This window comes from Saccopteryx bilineata, chromosome 3, assembly GCF_036850765.1.
Source record: "Saccopteryx bilineata isolate mSacBil1 chromosome 3, mSacBil1_pri_phased_curated, whole genome shotgun sequence".
Classification (NCBI taxonomy): Eukaryota; Metazoa; Chordata; class Mammalia; order Chiroptera; family Emballonuridae; genus Saccopteryx; species Saccopteryx bilineata.
This window is the reverse complement of record NC_089492.1, coordinates 213,529,155-213,546,919: the sequence shown is the minus strand read 5'-3', so window position 1 is coordinate 213,546,919 and position 17,765 is coordinate 213,529,155. Positions and strand designations below refer to the sequence as shown.

General features: G+C 34.9%; 1 protein-coding gene and 1 pseudogene across 1 annotated transcript in view; both read right to left on the bottom strand.

Moving 5' to 3' along the window:
- Positions 1-17,765, bottom strand: part of COL24A1 (collagen type XXIV alpha 1 chain) — a 367,011-nt gene that overhangs the window by 204,773 nt on the left and 144,473 nt on the right. The window lies entirely within an intron of this gene.
- Positions 3,104-5,103, bottom strand: LOC136328709 (tigger transposable element-derived protein 1-like; annotated as a pseudogene).

The following is a 17,765-nucleotide window of genomic DNA, read 5'->3' as shown; positions in this document are numbered from 1 at the left end:
ATAAATTATTATGAATATTAATATTCACATTAATGAATATTAATAATCATATCTCAGTAACTAGTATAATACCTGGCACATAGTAAGTGCTAAAAAAGAGATTTTTGTTGTTGTTGAATGACTGACTTGTTTTTTATTTTATTTTCTTATTTATTTTTTTTAGGTGAGAGAAGGGGAGAGATAGTGAGACAGACTCCCACATGCACCCTGACTGGGATTCACCTGGCAACCTGGTCTAGGGACAATGCTTAAGTATCAAGCTATTTTTAGTGCCTGAGTTGACATGTGCTGGTACCAACTGATCTATCCTCAGTGCCCCATGTCACACTCAAACCAACTGAGCCACTGGCTGTGGGAGAGAAAGAGGGAGAGAAGCAGGATATGGAGGGGGGAGAAGCAGATGGTCGCTTCTTCTGTGTTGCCTGACAGAGAATTGAACCTGAATGTCCAAATGCCAGACTGATGCTCTATCCACTGAGCCACCAGCCAGGGCCAGCTTTGCCGTCTGTTTGTTTGTTTTTGTTTTTTAAATAAAGAGCAACATGTTTGGTGGCTATTTAGCTCTTGAGTACTGGTTTACAACCATAGATTCAGAGCATCCACATGGATAAATTCATAATTTCTGTCCAACCCTCAGATGAGGCTAGCATACCTTTTTATGCCAAAAAGCAAGAAAACTGTCTACAGTCCTGTAAAAAAAACTCTGAGAGCTTGGAGAGGATCCCACTGTCCGGATATGGAACAATATGAACTTCAAAAAGGGTAAGAAATGCAATAGATTAAAACACGTCAAATATGTTTAAATTCATAAGTTTATAATGATACAAGAAGAAAATAAAACTGTATATGTTTAAAGGCTGAAAGGGAGCCAACTCATTATTTTGAGAACTGGTATACAAAAGTAAAGAATCGAGCATTTATCTTTGCTACATATATTGAATCACCACTAATCAAATATACTTCTTACAAAAATTAGGGGATATTTTATAGCTTCATATTCATTTTTAAATATCCCCTATTTTTTGTGAGTAATATAGTAGATGAAGAAATGCATTCCAGTCAATAAGTAAAACAGATATGATAGAGCAAGAATATCTCCATTTTGAAAATACCTAAATGATCTAATAGTCTGGTTCTGGGCACTTTAGTAGCCTAGTATTACTAACATCACACACACACGCACACACACACACACACAAATAAAAAGAAAGAGAGGGAGCAAAGGAGAGAGAGATAACTAGACAATATATGCTTCTTGATGAAAGAAACATATATCACCTATAGTCTTGCCAAAAACAAAACTGAATATGACCAGGCCTTTGTATGTGACTACCAATTCAGGGAAATACAGAGGATCAAGAAATGTGTAACTACACCATGAGACTATATCAGCCAAAGCCACACTGTGGGAAACTCTACAGGTTAATGACTGAGGATCTTCAACAACTAAATTATAAGGAGGAACAAAGGGAGTGGAAATGGAATGTGTCAACTAAAAGACATAGCAATAAAACACACAAGCCTGAACTATAGCTTTGAAAGATATACACTTGAGTGATAAACCATAAAAGAAAAAAGAGGAACTGCTTACTTTTGGGAGGACAGATAGGCTTGTGGTTGGGTTGGGATCCATAAAAGCTTCTGGGAGTAACTGGCAGTTCTATTCCTGACCTGTGTGGTAGTTACAAGAGTGTTTGTCTTATAATTGTTTGTGATATACATTTGTTTTATATAGTTTTCTGTGTCTATGTTTTATTTTTAAATAAAACAGTAAGAAAATTATTGAAGTGACTTATATATAAATATGGAATATTGAGTATATGCATGAATATCTGCTATTTCTTAAACATTAAAATAATAGTGATGAAATATTAAAAACACAAAGTATCAAAGATCAGGGGAATAGGAGACAAGAGATGTCAACAAATCTAATTTTATATTTTAATCATGTAAGTTGAATATTTTAAAATTAAAATTTTATTTAAAGGTCCAAAAACACATCAGCACAATATTAAAAGGAGAAAAATCAATTTCTAAAACCTGGCCAGAAAACATTTTTATTATTTAAGAATTTCACACCTGGGTTACCTCCAAGTAGAGAACTTATATTTTAAATAATAAATTTTAAATATAAAATTCAGAGTTAACTGGGTCAACTGAACTTTAGTTATAACATATGTATATAAGATAATTTTTTTAAAATTCTCAAATTTACTGACATGGCCATTCTTGCCAAAAAACAGGATTTCAGAGACCTTACAGATTGAACGATAACATATCATTCAGGGTCTATAATTTGATGAAAAATTACGTTGGCATGAAACTACACAGAAAGGAAATTAAAAACAAAACCCTCATAAGAATACTCTAATTAATTTTTTTAATTTAAAATAATTTGGAAAACACTGAAAAGTCAAAATGGTTTCTCCTTCAATGTGCTTCACTATCTCAGGTAAGTCATCACATCACAATTGCAAAACTAATACCTAAGTGAGGAGAAGAATAGCAGCCTGAGTTCTGGTGCCTTTTTAAAACTTTGAGATATAAATAACCTATAAGTAATTACTTTTAGGTATAAAACATATCAATTCAAATAATGTATATATTGTGACATGATCACCACAGTAAATCTAGTTAAGATCCATCACCATAAATGTTACATTTTTTTCTGTAATGAGAGAACTTTTAAGATCTACTCTCCTAGCAATTTTCAAATACACAATACAGTATTATTTACTATACCACCATTCTGTATATCTGCATGACATATATTTTTCATTAGCCCTCTTTACCTTTTACTACACATAATTGAAGTTTTTACTTTTTAACCACCATTATCTAATTTTCTACCCCCTGCCTCCTCTCTGGAAACCACCAATCTGTTATCTGTATTTATAAGTTGTTTTTGGTTTGTTTTTAGATTCGACATGTAAATGAGATCATACAAGCATTTGTCTTTCTCTGTCTGAATTATTCCACTTAGCATAATGCTCTCAAGGTGCACACATATTTTCACAATGGTATGATTTTCTTCATTTTAAAGACTTAATAATATTTTACAGATTCAATAATATTTTTTATTGAGTTGTATGCCATTACTTTGTCATCTTAAGTTTATGTAACATTCTAAATCCTTTGTTGTAATTTCAGCAATCTTCACAGCACCTTCACCAGGAGTAGATTCATCTCAAGAAACCAGTTTATTTGCTCATTCATTAGAAGCAATTCTTCATCTGTTAAAAGTTTATTATGATGTTCATAGCAATGAATTTTGTATCATAGCATTTCAGTCACATCATCAGGCTGCACTTCTAATTCTAGTTATCTTGCTATTTTTACAATGTCTGCTGTTACTTCCTCCTCTGGTCTTAACCCCTCAAAGTCATCCATGAGGGTTGAAATCAACTTCTTCCAAATTGCTGTTACTGTTGATAGTCTGACCTATGAATTGCGAAAGTTTTTAATAGCATCTAGAGTGGTGAATTCTTTCCAGAAGGTTTTCAATTTACTTTGACCAGATCCACTGGAAAGGTCACCATCTATAGCAGCTAGAGAATCACAAAATGTATTTCTTATCTAATAAGGCTTGAAAGTTGAAATTACACCTTAATCCATTGCCTGTGAAATGGATGTTGTGTTAGCAGAAATAAGACAACATTAATTTTGTTTGACATCACCTTCAGCCCTCTTGGGTGAGCAGGCACATTGTCAATGAGCAGTAGTATTTTGGAAAAAAACCCAAACACAAACAAGTTACTTTGAGCAGTAGGTCTCAACAGTGGGCCTAAAATATTCAGTAAAGCATGTTGTAAACAGATGTGCTGTCATTCAGGCTTTGTTGTTCCACTTACAGAGCACAGGCACAGTAGATTTAGTGTAATTCTTAAGGGCCCTAGGATTTTTGGAATGTTAAATGAACACTGGCTTTAATTTAAAGTTACCAGCTGCATTAGTCCCTAACAAAAGAGTCATCCTGTTCTTTGAAACTTTGAAGCCAGGCATTTACTTCTCTCTAGCTGTTAAAGTTTTAGATGGCATCTTCTTCCAATATAAGACTTTGCTGTCTACATTGAAAGTTGCTTGTTGAGGGGAACACAGGGGAGGGGAGGATGCATTTGGGGGGACACTACAATCTATGTAAACACAATAAATTAAAATTAATAAAAAATATTCACTTCTAAAAATAAAAAATGTAGCCACCTTCATTAATTATCTTTGCTAGAGCTTCTGGATAACTTGCTGCAGTTTCTACATCAACATTTAATGCTTCACATTACACTTTTATGTTATGGAGACAGCTTCTTTTATTAACCTTATAACTAACCTCTGCAAACGTCATACTCTTCTGCAGTCTTTGCGCCTCTCAGCCTTCAGAGAACTGAAGAGAGTTTGCTCTGGATTAGGCTTTGGTTTAAGGAAATGTTGTGGCTGGTTTGATCTTCTACCCAGACCACTAAAACTTTCTCCATATCAGTACTGAGGCCGTTTCACTTTCATATCACATGTGCTCACTAGAGTAGCACTTTTAATTCCCTTCAAGAATTTTCTCCTTTGCATTTTTTTTTTTTGGTATTTTTCTGAAGCTGGAAACGGGGAGAGACAGTCAGACAGACTCCCGCATGCGCCCGACGGGATCCACCCAGCACGCCTACCAGGGGCGACGCTCTGCCCACCAGGGGGCGATGCTCAGCCCCTCCAGGACGTCGCTCTGCCGTGACCAGAGCCACTCTAGCGCCCGGGGCAGAGGCCAAGGAGCCATCCCCAGCGCCCGGGCCATCTCTGCTCCAATGGAGCCCCGCTGCGGGAGGGGAAGAGAGAGGCAGAGAGGAAGGAGGGGGAGAGGGGTGGAGAAGCAAATGGGTGCCTCTCCTATGTGCCCAGGCTGGGAATCGAACCCGGGTCCCCCGCATGCCAGGCCGACGCTCTACCACTGAGCCAACTGGCCAGGGCCTCCTTTGCTTTTTTAACTTGGCTGTTTAGTGCAAGAAGTGTACCTTTTTGATCTTTTAACATCCCTTCTTCAATAAGCTTAATTGTGTCTAACTTTCAACTTCAAGTGAGAGATGTGTGACATTTCCTTTCACTTGAGCACTTACAGGCCATTGCAGGATTATTAATTAGCCTATTTCAAGACTGTGGTGTCTCAAGGAATAGAGGGGCTCGAGGACAGCTACAGAGACTGGGGAATGGCCAGTCAAGGGAGCAGTCAGAACACACGGAACATTTATCAATTAAGTTCACTCTTACGTGGGTTCTGTGGTGTTCCAAATGGGTTACAATAGTAGTATCAAAGGTCACCGATTACAGATCACACTGACAAATATAATAATTAAAATGTTTGAAATATTGTAAGAATTAGCAAAATGTAACACAGAGACACAAAGTGAGCACATGCTGTCAGAAAAATGGTGTCGATAGACTTGCTCTATGTAGGGTTGCCACAAAACTTCAATTTGTAAAAAAACACGGTATCTGTGAAGCACAATAACGTGAGGTGCATAAAATGCGGTATGCCTACACGGTAAGGGGGTCAAGTTTGCCAACACCATTTGTTGGTGAGACTATCTTTTCTCCCATTGTATATTCTTGGCTCTTTTTTCATATATTAATTCACCACATATATATAGGTGGATTTATTTCTGGGCTTTTTATTCTGTTCCATTGATCTATGCATCTGTATTTATACTGCTACCATACTGTTTGATTACTGTATCTTTCTAATACAGTTTCAAATCAGAAAGCATGAAGCCTCAAACTTTGTTCTTCTTTCTCAAGATTGCTTTGGCTATTTGGAGTCATTTGTGGTTCCATATAAATTGAGGACCATTTGTTTTATTTCTATGAAAAATGTTATTGACATTTTGATAGGAATTGTCTTAAATTGGTAGAGCACTTTGAGTAGATGAGCATTTTAGCTATATTAATTCTTCTAATCTATAAGCATGGAATATATTTCCAATTATAAGTATCTTCTTTAATTTTTTCCATCAATGTCATAAATTTCAGTGTGTAGGTCTTACACCTCCTTAGTTAATTTTTTTCCTAAGCATTATGCTTTTTTTTTGATGCATTTGTAAATAGGATTATTTTCTTAATTCCTCATTCTAATAGTGCATTAATTGTTTATGAAAATACAACTGATGTTTGTATACTGATTTTATATGCTGCATCTGGTGCCTTCTTAACAGAAATAATCTAATCATAATTTTTTTTTAAATCAAATTTTTATCAAGAAGTAGAAACCTGCCTGACCTGTGGTGGCACAATGGATGGGGCGTTGACCTGGGATGCTGAGGTTGCCGGTTCAGAACCCTGCACTTGTCTGGTCAGGGCACATACGGGAGTTGATGCTTCTTGTTCCTCCCCCCTTTCTCTCTCTCTCTCTTTCTCTCATACTCTCTCCTCTCTCTCCTCTCTAAAATGAATAAATTTAAAAAATTAAAAAAAAAGAAGTAGAAACCTGAGGAAGTTTAAAAAATAATAAGTAAAAACGTGTCTTCTATTTTTGGATTCCTCGCATCTGTTTACTACACAGAGAAGAGTGACTCAGCATTCTCTCCAATAAAACAATGTTTTATTACTCTCTAATTGCTAAAGGCTGGAGACTAATTCACACACATTTTTTAAAGCGACATCTGAGAATCAAAAGCACTAGCAGATTTCATTAGTTTCCTGGGAATTATAAAAGTAAAATATTATTATTATTATTATCCTGGTAGTAGCCAAAATTTTGGAAGCTAGAATATACTAATAAAGTAAGTTTATGATGCTATATGGCATACATTAAGCACATTAGTAGTTCTTCAATAAGAGGGATAAAGTCTCTGTTTTCTATTGAGATTTATATCCTTTGATAAAAAGAAAAAAAAGGTTCAAATGAATAAACAATCTGAAAAATAAATAACTCTAGTGAATAAAGTAATAATGGTCATGTATTAGTAAAATGAAAACAACCTCAATGTGACCAAGTGGAAGAATCTCAAATGCATTATGCTAAGTAAAACAACTCACATTATAAAGGATTACACACTATATAAGTTTATATTTATAAAAAACTTCAGAAAAATGCAAAGTAATCTATAGTGATGAAAAGCAGATCATTGAAAGCCTAAAAAGGGTGAGGGCAGGAAGAACAGAAGAGAGAAATTACAAAAAATAAACAAGGAAATTGTTGAGTTTGTCAGATATGCTTACTATTTCGATCTTGGTGATGGTTTATACATACATGAAAAATCATAAAACTGCACAATTTAAATAAGTTTATCTATTATTTTATAATATAACTACCTTAATACATCAATTCTACCTCAATAAAGCTGTAAAAAAAAGTGATTGTTGGTTGTTTCAGAAAATCATTTGTTTTTGACAGGCAACAGTTTTTACTGACTTGAAGACCTTTAGAGAGAAAATAAAATTTATTCATTTAATTTTACCCAGATAAAATCAGTGAAGTTCAAATTTTGGATTGTTTTGGAGGTAATAGTATGTTCAATTATAACAACATGTTAAAAATAAAGTATTTTTGGAAATTTAAATGTTTCTTATATTTCATAAGATAGCTTTAAAATACTAGTTACTATATAGATCAGAGTAGCAGGCCATTTTACTTTCATGAAAATTTTTAAATTTTCATTGATTTTTATATCTATTGTGCTTTGACTATGCAAGAACTCAATATAGTTTGGCTTAAATTTATATTCTTAGTAGTTTACAAGTATGAACAAAATAGAGATAAATATAGTCTTTAGAAAAATAGTCATTAAAAGAAGATGGAAATAATAATTCACTTAAGATAGGGCAGCATATAAATTATGAATTCCTAGAGGGCAAAGTTATGAAAAGCCTAGTCTGGTGTTGGGTATACAGCATACTCAATAAAGATTTGATGGCCTGAATTGTTGACCAAATTAAAAACAAATTGTTTGAACAATTTTATTTTCAATTATGCAGTTTCAAATGTTACCCTTTGTCAGAGAAAAAAATAAAAAGCCACCCAAAGTCAACTAGCATAGCTTCTATATATATATATAGGCTTGAAATATCACATATGCAAACATGAAAGAATGTATCCCGAGGGACAGAGGCTCTGTAAGGGGAGAATTCGGTATGAAGCATACATCCAAGAAAACAATCATAAGAGTCTGTTCTTTAGCATTTTGTGGAAGTACATACCATGGCCGTAATATGGTAAGTCCAAGTAGGAAAGTAATAAAAAAAAAAGATTAAAATTTCCTTTTCTGAGTGAGAATAATCTGTCCAAAATATAATGCCAAAACTTTTTTGAAAGGGTAAAAAGTAATAAATCCACTTTCCTAGTAAACTATAGAAACTAAATTTCATCACAAGGTAGTGTGCAACTGCAAATTAAGGAACTGTTTTATCTTTTGAGAAAACCATAAACAGAAAATGTGGTGTTCTGAAAAAATAAATGCAAAATAAAGAATTCATTTAAGTATCTGGCTCTCCTTCATTTTCTTTGCTGTTTTAGATCTAAAAAGCCATCAAAAACAGATTTTTTTCATTATGATTTTGTTAAAAACTTTGCAAATGATTGTTATTCATACATTTTCCCTTGTGTAATTCTATATATTTGAGCAATAAATAAGCACAGCTGAATTCCATTTATGTGTTGCATCCTAAAAACCCAGTAGAGAAAATCCACAGCAACAAAGACAATAAAATTCCTTATGATACTGGCATATACTCTTTGTACTAAATAAGACTCCGTTTAGATAACATTCACAGTACGTCTGAAGGCACTCTTGAAAGAATCTATAAACACAAATACAAAGTTTACTTTTACTTAACTGAACTCCACAAAAAACTACATTAAATTTATAATTTTTGAATAAACCATATGGCCATTATTTGATACTTAGATTTGGATGACCTATAGTGACAAAAAACAGATGAGCAGTAAACTGGGGAAGGGAGGAACATGAGGAACAGAAAGAAAAGATTACGAAAGATAAACAAAGAAGTTTTGTGGTTTGATGAATGTGTTCGCTGTTTTGATTTTGGTAATGGTTTCACAAGTTATACATATGTCAAAAATTATCAAGTTGTATAAATATATGCAGTTTGCTACATGTAAATTATACTTCAGTATAACTGCAAAACAAAAAGGTAATTGGTATTGGGTGTTGTTGATAATCTCTTGCTTTTTGGTAGACAATAACCACCACTTGAAGATCCTTATAGAACTTGTCCCCAGATAAAAATCAGTGAAGCTCAGATTTCAGATTGTTTTGGAGGTTATAACATGATTATGATTTGATGCTTACCTTTGGATAGGTATTATTTTAGGTACTTAATGTCTTATATTGGACTCATTTCAAATTCTTAGGACTGCCTTAATTAAGAATATCAATCCACACATTCAAAATGTAATTACTATGTGTCAGGCACTGTTCTTGGCACTGAACATATATACTAGAGAATAAAAATATTCCCTGGCTTCATAAAATGTATATTCTGGATACTATCTCAGATCTTCCCCCTTTCATGGTGTGTGTGTTTGTGCCAGGGAGTAGGAGGTCAGGTGATTAAAGGAAGTTGATTTATATTGCCATGAGGAACTCACATGTATCAATTATCTACTCTTAAATGCACAGCTATAGTCCTGAGCCACTCTATATTGTTTCTCATTGTGGAATTGTGACTTTGTTTTTTTTCTAAAACTATATACTGGTTAGTTGACATGTAGAACTATATTTATTTAGGCCTCACTGAGAACAATGTACCTTACTCGAGAATCTGGCCCTGGAGCTTTAAGCAATAACTGACCAACACATTGAGTTACCTTCTTGGCAGAAGGACAGTGCATTCAACTGTGTGGGTGGCTGTGTTATGTTACCAGAGGCATTTAAAAAACTGTATAAATGGGAAGAAGGGTAAATGGAAATATTGGGTGCCAAATATATGACCTGTAGAAGGCATTTTTAAAAATCTGCTCACCATCTCTTTGGGAAATACTCTTCCCCAATTTGTAGTCCATGTGTTTCTGGTCCCTGTCCCAGTTTCCAGGGGTGAGTACATTATGGTATTCCAGTCCCATGGTGGTTGTGATTTTCATGTAACCCAAGCCAGATTGGCTGGAGTCCACTTCAGCAATTTTACTGGAGGTATAAGGAAAAAATAGTACTTTCTTTTTGCTAAGATTGCTAACTCTAAGGGCAATATAAGCCTAGAGGTGCCAAGGGCCACTTTCTCCACAATGTGCTTCTGTGAATGAAGCCAACAAAGATAAGTAAGGCCAAGAGAGACAGAGAGTGTCTTTATTATATTCATTGAGCTCTTGTATCCAGCCAACCTGCTGGGCTTCCTGATTATATTAGCCAATCCCACTTTATCTATCTATCTATCATCTATCTATCTATCTATCTATCTATCTATCTATCTATCTATCATCTGTCTATCAGTTTAAAATTGAGTTATATTTCTGTCACTTTAATGAAAACAAACTTGACTAAACAGTGAACTATTTGTAGTTCTTTAAATATACATAGCTTCCTCATATATCTGCGCTGAACTGTTTTTTCCATTTCATAAGTCCCTAATATTTCAAGTCTTTGTGCAAGCAATCATGCTTCTTAGAAGTTTTCTTTACTCCATTTCAGGTTCCTTCATCATAAAATTTGTTACCAACTCAAAGACAGCATGATTTGTAAAGCCCTTCCCAGTTCCCCTTAGTGAGGATCAGTAGCTTGTTCATTTATATTTTTACAGAACTCTGTTAATATGACTATTTACTAATTGCACTATAATGTAATTAAGGGTTTGTTTCTTTATTCCAATAAAATATAAGACCATAGAGGAAAATGAATGTATCTTACCCATCTTTATACCACCAACATATAACTTAACATGTCGCTGTCCACAGCCCCTTGCATTTCTGCACATTATGCAAATAAGGTACTGACTATTCATTGCTTCAGTCTCTTTTTTTTTTTAGAAATTTTCCCCCAATTTTTAAACTTATTGTTTGATTACAGTTGACACACAATGTTATATTAATTTCAGGTGTATAGTATAGTGATTAGACATTTATATCACTTACAAGTCTAGGGAATATAGTCTTTTCAGGGATTTTTATATAACAAAGTTAGAGGTAATGTCTTCCTCTGTTGCAAAAAGCAGGAATGCTTATGTCCATATAATAATGTCTCTTTCCGGAACACTGCCCATTTAAAAAGATTCAGTTTCCCTACACTCAAAAATCCTCTTATGTAATGCAATCCACTGCACAAACAAATGTCATCTAGCCCTTTTCACATTACCCCATGAGAACTGAGGCTTAGTGAACCAGTGCAAAAATGTTGATACTCTGGAAACTGCTACTGCTGAGTATAATAAACTATCCTTTGTCTCTGTCTCAGGAATATCGCATCTTCTACCAGGATCTGTGAAACAGTCAGGCTAACTGTTGGCTTGCAAATAGGACAAAATCTCAGATCCTCCACAGCCTTTGACAGCTCTGGTGATAAGGATAACCTTCTGGAAGACATAACTTTCTGGAAGAGGAATATGAGGGCCTTGTCAGATGATGAACAGAATTTAAAGAAAGTCCGTGGGAATATGCAGTGAAAGTGTTGACGAAATTGTGTAGTCAACCAGGCAATAAATGGTCCTTTCTTTTACTGTCTGTTAGGAAGAGTAACTGGGGGAAATGGCTGTAGGTCAAGTACTGGAAACAGAATGTATCTTCAAAGACACTTACCCAAGACAGTACTAATTCTCCTCTAGGTGGAAAGATTTCCTCACCAATCTGGTGAGCAGCCTCAGGCCCAGATTGCCTTGCCAATGGTATTAAGTACTATTAGTATTAGTAACTAATAATACTAAGATTCATTTTGAGTAGGTAGAAGATTCTGTCCCCTTACAGAGACTTCCACCTAGACTAAGTATAAAAAGAATAGAAATTTGTGAGCACTATGGGAAGAAACCAGACAAAGCAATAAAACTTTGGCTGGTTCACTTGGGAGATAATGGGATAGGATTCATGTTTTCCCACAATACAAGAATTATGATATTAGGCTAACTACTAATCTTCTGAGTATTCTGCCTCTGACACAACTTGAAATCAAAGGTCTTATGCAATTTGGCACCAACCTAATCTGTCACTCTGTACCAACACAAGGAATCTGTATCAACCAATAAGTTTTATTCACGGTTCTATAAATCCCACCTGTATATTGCCTAGATGTCCAGTCTCTGCTCATGTGATTCACCATGTCTGAAATGCCCTCCCTTTTTCCTGCCATTTATTAACCAACATTTAATTCAAGACCCATCTTTCCATCCACTCTTCTTCTTATTTAATTCTTTCACTTCATGTTACTTTCTCTGCTAACATCTAGAACTACTTATTTACTGTAATTCTCACATAATGCCTTCACCATTATCTAACAGTATATGTATATATCTTGTTTTTCCCAACTAGGACATAAATTTCCCCAAGTTATATGTCCTACAGTGTTTATTAGGTACAGCTTTGCACACAAGAATAACTCGGGAAATACATTTTTATTGACTGACTTAATCAGGCATTTTCTTTTAGAAACACTTTGTGAATAAAAACTAAAAATACCAAATTACTTAGTCAAACCTAAGTGATAAAAGATAAAAATGTAGTAGGTTTAAGTGAACGGAATTCATTGGCGCTAAGATCTACTGAACTCACATAGGGCTGGCTTATTCTATTATATTAAATCAACTGAGGTGCTAAGATGAACATTTAGAAGCATGCCTTTGCTTGATATAAGTAGACTCTCCAAATGAACTTTGGTCTTTGTCTCTAATGAAGACCACCCCGGTGGAAAACAAGAACCTGCTGCTTGGCCACTTCTGGGATCTCTGTGATTAGTAGTTTCATTTCTGCAGTAAACAACTGGCCCCACTTATGAAGAACATCATCCAAAATTCAACTATTTGGCAATCTATAGTAAAGGAAAGTTAACAGCTGAATCAACAAATATTCTAACTATCCTGCAACCACATTTGAAAGTGGTCTGCTGCCAGAATTGGGAGAAAGTATGGCGTTAGTGCTCAAAACTAGTATTACTATGCTTAAAGAAATAGAAAAGATGTTTTGAAGCACTTGATGTTTTATCTTGGGACACATCTAATATTTTAATTCTGTGAAAGAGCTAAGTGCATAGATAAATTTATTTCTTTGTTTTAGCAATTTCATAATTTTTCTAAAATAATTAAAACATTAAGAAGCATGAAAAAAAACTTTGACATGGTTTAAAGTAACATTTTTTAAAATGATCTTTAATGATAAATTTTTCTTCTATGCCAATGGCAAATACATAGAATTTACAACAAAAACTTGAGTGCTTTGCTTTTACCAACTTTATGAAGATCTGAGTTTTCAAACAAAATAACACTACTAGCAGGAAATATTGGCCAGTTTTATCCTGTTTTGTTGGTAATGTAGATGACCACTTGTACGGTATGATTATATTGAGGAGTATCAAAGTTTCTGATTACCCACAAATTTTTCCTTGCTCACTAAAGACAGTCAAAATTCTATAAATTCAAGACTTACTGCATTAGTTCCAGTTTTCTTTTTTGTGTTGAAATGCAAATATTCTTGAAAGGGGATTATATTACAGTTAGCTGTTAACCATTTACTGCTTGCATTAAAATATATTTATCATGCCTTTCTCTAAAAACAAGCTTTGATGGGAAGGGTAAATTATGGGGGGGGGGACACATGTATTATTTGAGATAGACAATAACTTATGCCCAAGATGAAAAAATTTAGAATGGAGAGACCAAGGGAAAAAATTTCTTTGGCTATTTTATAATTTTCTCTGATTCTAGACTTTTTAAAAATTTTACACTGACTTTAGATTTTTAAAAATGACCTAATTTTTAATATTTTATTTTATCTAATTAAATTAAAATTTATAACTGAAAAAGATAGTAGAGGCTTTGACATAGTCTGAATTGAATATTTAGTTTTTAAATATAAGCTCCTTGAAGTCAGGACCTAATCTAAATCACCTCAGCATTTTTAGTGATTAACATAAAGAGGTATCTCAAAAAATCTGTTACAAATAAAGAATTAGAACTGGATTGTCAAATGAGGAGCCCAAAATACAGAGATACTCATATATCTGCGAGTATATGGAAGGATTGGTTCCAACGATCAGCCAATACGTCACATTGACATGACTGCCGATCATATTGTGTGTGGACAGAAGGTCAAAGATTAGTGCCACCATTAAAGATTTAAAATATGCCTAGGTGATGGTCTCTATAAAAGCATTCATTTTTTCACTAGACTGTCCCCTACAAAAATCAGCTGGATTTTGAATAATGACTATATGTACTACCACGGCCCCAACTGTGTCAGATGTAGTATTATTACTAAAGCAGATTATTAAGGCCTCTTGTACATGGCGCATAGTTCACTGATTTGGCAAATGCACTCTTTCCCTTTACAATTAAGAGAGAGAATCAAAAAAACAGTTTGCATTCATGTGGGCCCCTTACAATCTGGAAGTATTAGCAATTCATTTTTATAAAGACAGATTTATATTTTAGTTGAGTTTCTTTTTGCTTCTTTTAGAGAGTTTGAACTCTTTTTTTTTTTTTTTTGTATTTTTCTGAAGCTGGAAATGGGGAGAGACAGTTAGACAGACTCCTGCATGTGCCCGACCGGGATCCACCCGGCACACCCACCAGGGGCAACGCTCTGCCCACCAGGGGGCGATGCTCTGCCGCAACCAGAGCCACTCTAGTGCCTGGGGCAGAGGTCAAGGAGCCATCCCCAGCGCCCGGGCCATCTCTGCTCCAATGAAGCTTTGGCTGCGGGAGGGGAAGAGAGAGACAGAGAGGAAGGAGGGGGGGTGGAGAAGCAAATGGGCGCTTCTCCTATGTGCCCTGGCCGGGAATCGAACCCGGGTCCCTGGCATGCCAGGCTGACGCTCTACCGCTGAGCCAACTGGCCAGGGCTGAGAGTTTGAACTCTTAATGTTGGATATGCTGTTACTCAAAAGGGATCTGTCTTGACAGGAGACACAGCCAAGCTCCCACTAACCTAAACTTACGGCCATCACCAGGGCATTTTGGACTTTTTAAGCAAGGTTATTTTCAAACAAAAGGAGGAGTCACCATACCAGCATGGTTAATTGAAAAAGCAAAAGGAGGGCAAGACTGCCTTACACAAAAAAGACAGGAAGCAATACAAGCAGAACTTACATAATACATTGGGCACCTTCTGGAACTCCTGTCAAAATTTCATGTTTTTTGGTAATAAAGTGTTAAGTTAAACCAAGACCTACTGAAGTAATAGCTGAGGATGAGGGGAATTTGAGATGGATGGTGAAAGAGGGAGAAAGGAATAACAGTTATAGCCACAAGAGCAATTGGATCAACAGAGGCGATAGTGCATCTCATTAACACAGACAGATCAATTAGACCAAAAAAAAAAAAGAGTGAAAATATAGCAAAGGACATAGTCAATAAGGAAGAGAAAAACCAGTAAATATTAAACTTCATATCTAATAATGAAAATATACCTTCTTGTCAAGGACATATGGAACATTCACAAAAAAGTGATCTGACAAAGAAAAGACTAGTAAGTTCCAAAAATGGAACAACAGTCTTGGATAGCAGTGCAATCAAATCAGAAAGTATTATAACAAAATCAAAGCCAACAGTTTCTCCCACTGGACATTTAAAAATTCCTTTTTAAGTAACTCTTGGGCGAAAGGGGACATATAAACTGAAATTATAAAATATCTTAAATGTATGGCAATAAAGACACTCTAAACTAGAATCTATGGAATTTATATTTCAAAAGCAATCTGAGGGAAGGCCATAGCATTTAATTTCAGGAATAAAAATAAAAGAATACAATTAAATCAAATTAAATTCCCAACTCCAAAGAAAAAGAACAACATAAACCAAAAAAAAAAAAAAATCTTAAGGAAATAATAAAGATAAAAATGGTACTATGTAGAGAAAGGAAAAACAAAAGCCGAATATTTCTTAATATGATAAAATATAAGCATATTTTAATTTTAATTCCAGCATTTACTTCAGGATGAACCATTATAGTTTTTCCATTAACATCAGAAACAAGGCAAGGATGCACACTACTTCCAATTCTTCTACATTGTACTAGAGGCATTTCAGTGTCATTAGACATGAGAAATAAATTAGAGGCATAAGAAATTGGAAAGAAGAACTAAAATGATCTCTAGTTGAAAGTTAAATAAGAGTACTCTATAAAACCTTAGAAAATCAATGGTAAAACTAATTAAAAGGTAAGAAATCATTAAGACAACAGGATGTAAAATTAATATTTAGAAATCAATAATCTTCATATACTATACAGAAACCTGTTAAGAGAATATAATGGTAGAGAAAGCCCCATTTACAGCAAGAAAATAAAATAGAAAAAAATTTAATAAAAATGAGACTCAGAGACATGGACAAGAATGTGATGGTAATGGGGGTGGGTGGGGAGGGGGCGAGGAGAGGGAGAGATGGGGTAGGGGGAGGGGAGGGGCACAAAGAGAACCAGATAGAAGGTAACAGAAGATAATCTGACTTTGGGTGGGGGTATGCAACATAATCAAATGTCAAAATAATCTGGAGATGTTTTCTCTGAACATATGACCCTGATTTATCAATGTCACTGCATTAAAATTAATAATAGATTAAAAAAAACCTATATAAGGAAAACTTGAAAACATTCTTGAAAAACATGAAAACAGACTTGAATAAAACACACACATTGTTTTTGAAGAGGATAATTCGATATCATAAAAATGTCACTGCTCCCTAAATTAATTCATTAATATAAGTCAAACCCAATATATATATAATTACTTTTTAGTGAAGCTAGATAGATCGATAGTGAACTTTACATGGAAAAACAAGTATGCAAATATAGCAAGGAAAACACTGAAAGAGAAAAAAGCTAGAGGACTTACATCCTTTCCAGACAGTAAAATATACCATAGCCTGACCAGATGGTTGCATAGTGGAGAGAGCTATGCCCTGGGACTCTGAGGACCCACATTCAAACCCCTGAGGTCACTGCCTTAAACTCAGGCTCATTGACTTGAGTGTGGGCTCACCAGCTTTAGTGTGGGATCATAGACATAACTCCATGGTCACTGGCTTGAGCCCAAAGGTTGCTGGCTTGAGCAAGGGTCACTGGCTCAGTTGGAGCCCACCAGTCAAGGCCATATGAGTAAGCAATCAATGAACAACTAAGGTGCCGCAACTATGAATTGATGCTTCTCATTTCTCTTCCTTCCTGTATTTCTGTCCCTGTCCCTCTCTTTATCTTTCTCTTTCTCTCTCTTACTTAAAACAAAAAAGAAAAACAAACAAAAAACATACCATAAAGTACTATGACTTGATACCAAAGTAACACCACAAAAGAAGTTTTAAAGTATGAAAACTTTGTTTTGATTACTATAGCTTTGTAATAAAGTTTGTAATCAGAAAGTGTATCACCTCCTACTTTGTTCTTCTTTCTCAGGATGGCTTTGGCTATAGATCAGTGAAACAGAACAGAATAGAGAGCCTATCCATAAACTCATTCATATAAAGTCAATTTTTTTTTGATGAGGGCACCAAAAACACACAATGGGAAAGGAACAGTCTCTTCAATAAACAGTGTTAGGAAAATTGAATATCTACATGCAAAAGAGTGAAACTGGACCACTGTCTCTTATCCCACTCACAAAAATTAATTCCAAATGGATGAAACACTTAAATATAAGACCTGAAAC